We start from the raw sequence: 7106 nt of genomic DNA, 5'->3' as shown, positions 1-7106 counted from the left end.
TTGTAGAAAAAGGGGTAAACAAAAATCGCAACTCGAAAGCGCAACACTTCGATCGATAACGCAACGAGCAAATGATAAGCTAACGTGAGATTATATATATACAAAAGAGTGTCAAAAACGAGAATATCAAAACTCAAATCCGGATGCGAAGATAACCGGTCCGAGCATAGCAATATATATATATATATATATATATATATATATATATATATATATATATATATATATATATATACATATAATAAAATAAGGAAACCCCAAAGGAAACCCAAAGGGACACAAATACAGAAATCTATTCTCCAAAATCTCCTATAAGAGGAGTCATCACAGTTGTATTATTTAATGGAGATAAAAGCATCTAAGAGAAATCATAAAATCAAAACAGAGTCCCGAGAACAAAGAATCTTCGCTAATCCAAAAGTCTCCAGCATGCCTCAGCGAGAAACCTCACGTCCTGCATCTGAAAACTACAAAATCCGCATGGGTGAGAACCAGAGGTCCCCAGCATGGTAACAACTTCCACATATATAATACATAATAATAGAGGAAAGCCGAAGGCAATCCTAGAACTTCCTCCAGATAATATCAAAGCTTATAAACAAACTAAACCGTAAGTGGCAACTAACTAAAGATCCTTCAGTCTAACTAATACTTCCCTTTCCAATTCCTTCAGACCTCCCAACCACCAGCAGGAGTATAATATAGCAAACACAGTTATATCAGACAAGAGATTTACAAATAGGAACAGATAAGGTATTTAGACAATTAGCAAGTAATATGCAGTCAAATAGGCAATCTCAAACAATTCATATAGTATGCATATGATGAATGCCTGTTCCTAGTGGCCGATGATATCATCTATCGGTTATAGAGCCAACCCGACAAGTCCTGGTAGCTAACCATTGGACTGTCCCTCTGTCGCGCATTCCCAACTCGAGTTATACTGATGCGTGAGCATCTTGTCTATCTTTTCCTAGTGAATTTGCATCTAAATTGTTGAATTTAATTAAAAATTAATTATATTTTAGCCACTATGGATGCTATTTTGAGTTTTGTACAATACTGTTTATTTTAGGTAGCATTTGGCGGAATTTGATGGAGTTTTTGCACAGAAAGAGAAGAAGCCAAGGAGATGACCAGCGAATACCGACGCGGACGCATGGCTCACGCGACCGCGCAGAATGGAGAAAATCGCAATGACGCGATCACGTGCTTGACGCGATTGTGTGGACTGGAATCTGCACAAATGACGCGAACGCGTAGACGACGCGGACGCGTCACATGCGTCACGTGCAGAAAATGCAGAAAAAAATGCTGGGGGCGATTTCTGGGCTATTTTGACCCAGTTTCCAGCCCAGAAAACACAGATTAGAAGCTGCAGCATGGACAATTCAAGTGGTCCCCATCCATCCATTGAAGATTTGATTATTTAAATTAATTCAAATTTAAATTCAAATTTTAATTCTAAGAAAAGATATTATTTTAATTTTTAGTTTTAGATATTAGATTTCAAATTAATTAGGATTAGTTATAAAAAGGGGAGACTTCTCTCCTAGTAGAAGATACCATTAGGGGGATTCCATTAGGGAATTCTATACAAATTTACATTCTACATTCCATGAGCAACTAAACCTCCACTGTTAAGGTTAGGAGCTCTGTCTATTTCTATGGATTGATTTTATTGCTTTTTCTATTTTAATTTATATATGGATTTATAATTTAAGAATTGTTTTCGCTCTTTATTTTATGAATTTGGGTGGAACGAAAGTATGACCCTCTTTCTATTTGAGTTCCTGTAAAACTTGGAAAAGCTCTTTATTTGAACAACAGCTTGAAAACATATTCTCCTAAATTTTAATTATTTGGACTTAACGGGATACGTGACATATAATCCTCTTATTTTTGGGTAATTAGAGTTTTTGTGGCATATAAACTGGAATTTGATTATCACCCTCTAATTAAAATTAATTGACCAAGGAATTGGCTGTTGATAAATTTTAGAGGAGACTAGGAAGGTCTAAGGAATTAGGGTCTAGTCACATATAGTTTGCCATAAATTAAATCCTACATGATTAAAATAGTTAGTAAGAAAAATTAATCCGGAAAAATAGATAACTCTGAAGCCTTAACTATTTTCTCCATATTTTCTTTCCAAATTATTTACTTTACTATTTTAATTTCTGCACGATTGAATATTCAAATACTCTTTTCTGTTTGTCTAACTAATCCTATCAAACACTATTGTTGCTTAATCCATCAATCCTCGTGGGATCGACCCTTACTCACGTAAGGTATTACTTGGTACGACCCGGTGCACTTGCCGGTTAGTAAGTGTGGTTGTAAATTACCGCACCATATACTCATCATAAACTTGATCATAATCATGATCCATATCCATCACCCTCACTGGTGAATATTTACGGGGGCGAGCTCATCCGGGCCTTTCACAGTGCCCGGCCACACTTACGACAAAGGGTCAAAAGAGCTTCGAGTCTCAACCTGGAGCACGTGGTGGCTAGCCACTGCTTCCTCCCAGGGAAACCCTCATCTCCGATGGTGGAAGTGTAAACATTCACAATTCTTTCAACAGCATATATGCAATAATACTTAGCCATAATCATGGCTCCGCCGTAACACGGCAATACTCTAGCCATCCGGCTCATGGTTAAAACCATAACCAGCCAATTCATTAACAATTACGGCCCTTCGGCCCATGGCACAACAAGCACTTCCACCGCCATCCTCCGCATCTCACAAAATCATCTTTGATCCTCATTGATCATTCATTTTTCCCTTGCTTCACTCGCAAGTTACCACATTTACTAGCCCCTTGCCTCATTGCTAGGCATATTATAATGATTTAAGACATAAGTGGTGAGATCGGAGGCTTAGAAGTATGAAATTTGGCTTTTAAAACTCAAAAATCAACTTTGGGATGAAAACAGGGCCACGCGTACATGCACTCCACGCGCACGCGCGGATGGCCACAAAATCTTATCGACGCGCAAGCGTCATACGTGCGGACGCGCGGGTTGAAAAATAGCCAAACGACGCGCGAGTGTCAACCACGTGTACGCGTGGGTGCTCTTGCGCCCCAGGCATAAAACTGGCACAACTCTGGCACAACTCTCGGGAAAATAGCTGGGCATTTGGTGCAGCGCATCGACGCGCCCGTGCACACCACGCGCACGCGTGGATGGTGCTTTCTTGAAGAACGGCGCGTACGTGCCAAGTGCGCCTACGCGCGGAGGGTCATTTTGCTAAAAAATTTTCTAAGTTAAAAGCTGCAGAATTTACAGATTCAACTCTCAATCTTCTGACGGACATAATTTTCTCATTTTAAATCGTTTTTCACCCGTTCTTCGAACGGCATGGACATCCCGGATCCAATTTTATTTTTAAACAAATTTGGCACAAAACAGAGATCCGTAGTCCAAGTTATGTCCCGTCAAAGTATGTCCAAAAACCATGTTTTCATACAAAACTACAAAGTGCCATTTTCAAAACAAGCCACTTTCAACTCTTTTCAAAATCAATCAAAACATGCCAATTTCATCCCTTTTCTTTGAAATCAATCAAAATGTATCAAAATCAACATCTAGCCATCCTCAACTCACACATTGACAATTTACCAAAATTCCCAAAACCACATCCAACCATTTTAACACTTCTCAATCAAATGGCTAAAGGACAAACACAATATCATATCATACATCCTTCCTCATTCCAATTCCCAATAATACCATTTCCAATCAACCATCATTATACATAATCATCATCATACTCACCATCAACATGGTACCACCCACCAATTCAACCTTAATCATTCATCAAGCATATATCACAACATGCATTTTCTCATACATCACACAACCAAGGCATCAATATTCATAATCACATATATGATCACATCATATATCTCAACCAATCAACAACATCATCAATTCAATGCCTATCTTAGGGCCTCTAGCCTAAGTATTTCCTACCACATTACATATTAGATACGAGAAACCGAAACCATACCTTAGCCGATTTCTCAAGCTCAACCGGAGCACTTCCAAACCACTTGTCCACAAGCTCTCAAGGTCTCAACACCTCCAAGAACAGATTTTTATCACACAAAACCCTCTCCTAAGCTTTCCAAAATCACCAATCAAGCTCCAATATTCACATATACACAACCTAAGCCACAATCATCATACCCATACACAATATCTCAATACCCAAACATCATAGAACAACAAATTACACTAGGGTTGAGAGTCTTACCACACCCAAGGCCCAAGGAGACAAGATTAACCTTCTCCTTCAAGAGGGTTGGGTCCTATAACATCAAAGAGCCCAAAATCTCAACATTTCATCCATGAAACTTGAAAATAAGGGCTGGAATTTCGAAGGGCAAAACGTAGCTTACCTCAAGATTGATTGTATGGGTTTTGTAGGGCTCTCCGTGGTGAACGCGTGGCCGTAAACGGTGCGGCAATCGGAGCTCTAGATCAAAAGTTATGGTGGTTTGAAGATCAACCAAGGGAGAGAACTTGAGAGAGTGTTCTTCCCTTCCTCTCCACCATTTCAGCATGTGTTTGTGTGTTGTAAGGAGAGAGAGTGCTGAAAACTAGGATTTTAGTTTAGTTTAGTTGGGCCAAGGGCCCACTTTGGGTCCGGTTGGCCCGGTTTGGTCCGTTCGATCCAATCTTGGTCCGATTTCTATAAAATTGGTACCGAAATTCTCGTCTCACTCTCTTCTATCACATTTAGGCATAAAAACAACATTTTTGGCTTTCTAGAATAAATCCTCATTTATGGGTTAATTAGCCGTTAATTAACCGGGTCTTACAGATTCCATACCTTACAGTGGTCGATTGAAAAGATAATAGATAACACCAGAGTTTAGGTTCGTGGGGATTCAGGTGGGGTTCACTTTAATTGGTTTGGTGTGTTGCACAACATAATTGAATTAGAGTATTTCTATCACACTACGTACAAAGTGTGTGTGTTTAAATGTGAATGGTATGATCCAAGTTCCCTACAAGGAACACGAAAGCACAAGGACTATGATATCACTAAATTTAATATAACCAAAAAATATAGGCAATACGATCATTTTATTCTACCTCAAAATGCGCGAGATGTATACTATTTGCCTTATCCAAGTTCATGCAAGTCTAGTTAGGTGGTTGTGGTTAAGACTAAGCTAAGAGGCCGTATTGAGCCTGATGATAGGACAGAGAGTCAGAAACCTTACCAGATTGATGACCTAACTCCTTCGAAGATGGTGGTTGATACCTGTGAGCCGATCACCTTTAGATTTGCTATTATGGATGATGACACAATTGACCTTAGAATAGATGCCAACGTACTTCCACCAAAGGACGACGATCTTCAAGAAGAAGATGGAGTCGATAGTGATGAAGAAGAGGAAGACGTGTTCGATGATAATCAGGAAACTAACTTGGAAGAGGAGGATGGTGAACCAGAGGAAGAAGATGATGAATCCGTATAGAATTAATGTAAACATAGTTCTGTGATATGTATTTCTTTAAGAAGCTTTGCGAAGAATGTAATATAGTTAGCATTGTTTCAGATATTTCAATTCCAAGTCATTCCGTATTTTTAATTTATATTTTTCATATTTCACATCAAGTTTAAAGCATTATTTCAATCATTAATTATCAGGGATACATTATAGATGGACGGAAAAAGATTATCTTAAAAAAATAAAAAGACTACCGTTGAAAGACCAACCAATTTATTTTAAAAAAAATTAAAAAATATTTTCATCGGAATTACCATTGGATTAATCCGATGGTAAGTTGGCGGGAAGACGTATGACATGGCACCAACGTTACCATCGAAAAAATTCCATCGGTAACGTTCATCAGATTCTGTTTTCGTACTAATTAATTATATTCTGTCACTAAATTCGATGGAAATTACCATCGAACGCAAGAAATCCGCCGGTATTATATATGTTACCAGCGAGGTTTATACCGTCTGAATCATTTCGACAGTAAATCCAACGGTAATTAAGTTATCGTCGGATTTTGCTCATTTTTTCGACGATACTCAACGTTTTTCTTGTAATGTCTAACCTTAGCCACCCTCAACCTGTGGGTATTCGACCATACTCGCAAGTCATAAAAAAATGCAATGTTCAATAATCTAACAAAATCTTGGAGTTGTAATTTGGTATTTGTATATCACTAAATAGATTTGCCTTTTATATAAACAAAAGTGTTAAATTTTCAATTGAAGATCTTGATTTAGTGATTAAAGGCTTTTTATACGAATGAAAGGTTCTTTGTTCAACCCACTCTACATGTATAGGGTGCAGGTCGGTGCACCTTATCCGACCCGTAGATTAACCCACTCTACGCTCAACTTTATTTGACCTCAACTCTACATGTAACATGTTGGGTTGGCAACTTTACCCGACCGGGTCTAGATGTTTCTTTCGCTTAGGGTTTTAGGATTTTTTTGTTAAGTTTTGGATATTCTATTTTAAAATGGGTTTTGGTATTCTTTTTTATTAGATTTAAGATGTTTCTTTTGTTTAAGTTTTAAATGTTTCTTTTCGTTAGGTTTTGGAGGTTTCTTTTTGTTAAGTTTTGAATGTTCTATTTTTTCAACCCACACTATATTCGACTCGCAGATCAACCTGCTCCGCGCTTAACTCTATCCGCAACAGGTTAGGTTAGCAACTCTACCGGATTAGGTTTAGATATTTCTTTTGCTTAGATTTTAGGATTTTTTTGTTAAATTTTGGATGTTCAATTTAAAATGGGTTTGAGTACTCTTTTTTTTTGTTAGATTTAAGATGTTTTTTTGATTAAGTTTTGATATTTTTTTATTAAGTTTTGAATGTTCTATTTTTTTAGGTTTTGAATGTTTTTTTTGTAATGCTGTAGAATTAATGGTGATAATAAAAATACAAAAAATACTGTAAATTTGACAGCAATAAAAAGGCACATAACATTATAGAATTGATGGTCAATGCAGAAACGCAAAGTGAAAAACAAATGGGACGTGCAAAATTAGCATTTTATTAATATAAAATCAAGATTTTATTATAAGTTGACTAATTTATTAAATTATTGGTAAAAAAG

This window comes from Arachis hypogaea, chromosome 14 (genome assembly GCF_003086295.3).
Source record: "Arachis hypogaea cultivar Tifrunner chromosome 14, arahy.Tifrunner.gnm2.J5K5, whole genome shotgun sequence".
NCBI classification, from domain to species: Eukaryota; Viridiplantae; Streptophyta; class Magnoliopsida; order Fabales; family Fabaceae; genus Arachis; species Arachis hypogaea.
The sequence above is the reverse complement of the archived record's forward strand: the minus strand, read 5'-3'. Positions refer to the sequence as shown.